The sequence below is a fragment of the Quercus suber genome, unplaced genomic scaffold, assembly GCF_002906115.3.
Source record: "Quercus suber isolate HL8 unplaced genomic scaffold, Cork oak 2.0 scaffold_512, whole genome shotgun sequence".
NCBI lineage: Eukaryota > Viridiplantae > Streptophyta > Magnoliopsida > Fagales > Fagaceae > Quercus > Quercus suber.
This window is the reverse complement of record NW_027069961.1, coordinates 340,621-342,400: the sequence shown is the minus strand read 5'-3', so window position 1 is coordinate 342,400 and position 1,780 is coordinate 340,621.

Sequence of the window (1,780 nt, the reverse complement as noted above, 5' to 3'; positions counted from 1 at the left end):
TATTTTTTTTTTTTTTTTTTTTTTTTTTTTTTTTTTTTTTTTTTTTTTTGCATCACCACCAATCTTTCATAGAACGATTACTTAGAACCGTCGCTTGTTGCGCCGGCCGGTGCGCTAATCCTCCCCACAGACGACGCCAATTGTAGGGTCAATTTTTGTCGCCTAAGCCCAAAAGAGATGGGTTAAAGGCCCAACGAACCCAGAACAATGAATTTGTAGAGAGTGGGTTGAAGGTTTAGGTGCTGGCCGGCGTTTACCAAGCGTGAACACCTTTCTCTTTTATTGAAAAAATACTTAGAACAGTTTACAACTGGGGGATGCTCCTCGGCCCATGGCCGAACAGGCTTTCTCCTTTTTTCCCTTTTCTCCTTTTCTCATTTTTCTCCTTCTTCTCCTTCTTTTCCTTCTTCTCCTTCTTTTCCTTCTTCTCCCTTTCCCTTTCTTCTCCCTTTTTACATTTTGCTCTCAGTTCTTATATATCCCAATCTTCTTCCTCCTGTTGATCATCTATTGGCCTCCCTCCTGACGGCCTATCCCATCAAAGGTCATATTCGTGCTCAAGTGGTTCACCCTGATCGATGTCGCCCTGGCAAGGGGTTACATCCCCATTAATGCGGCCAGAAGGGTTAGGTGAACGTATTCAATGCCGAGGTGACGGTTCGCCTAGAGCTTGCCCTCCCCCGCACCGAGTTCTCGGACGACCGAGGATAGGGTCATCCTCGGACACATCACGCGTCCTCGGCGTGGGCCATCTGGGCCTGAGTTGAAGCGGGCCTTGGATATTCGATATTTTGGCCCCACAAAACCAAATTTGATGGATTGCCAAAATAAAATTTTCAAAATTGATAGACCATAAAGAAAATACCCCACTCTCTAATTGGTTTCATTTTCAAATTTATTGATTCATGTCTTATATTTACTGAAGGGTCACATTAGTTACAGGCAGGAACGAATCAAAATGAAAAATTTCAGACTCAAAGAATAAAAATAAAAATAATCAGAGTCTATCAAAAAAGAAAAAAAAGTTACTCTTAAATCTTAATTAATAAAAATCTAATAAGAACAACCAATGACGTAGCCGTGTGGGCCTGTGGCTTTTGGAAAGAGCAAGGAACCTGGAAGATGCTTCACAAAAAGCACTAGATTAACAAGGAATCGAATTCCAGACCTCAGATCACAAGTAAAGTCGTTCATTTCGAGGCCCCACACAACCAACCCAGTACGGAAACCTCTTTTTTTTTTTTTTTTTTTTCTTTTTTCTTTCAGCAAAAGGAAGCCTTTTTCTTTACTCACAAAACAAACAAACAAACAAACAAAATATATAAAAAATGCTAAAAATAAAGATTTTTTTACCTAAAAAAATTTATTAATGTAATGAGTGATTATTGGTAAATAAAAATGTGATGTTATTAGTAGACTCAAATAAAAACTAATAAAAAGCTCGCTACAATATTCATTTATAAAAATATTATAAAATAATTTATGTCGATGGCATTACTCAAACATAATAAGCTAACATATCCGAAATTTGTGCTACTACAGTTCTATAAAAAAAAATTTGTGCTACTACCAATTAAGTTTTAACGCATTTTAATACTTACTAATTTGATATTTAAATTTAACTTGGTTTCTAAGATAGTTGAAAAAAAAAACATGTTTAGAAACTAAGTTGATTTTAAGTACCAAATTTTAAATTTTAAATTTCTCTTGAACTTTTTTTTTTTTTTAAAAGAGTACGAATTGAATTATATGCTCACGCAAAGACTTTTGTTGTTGGTCG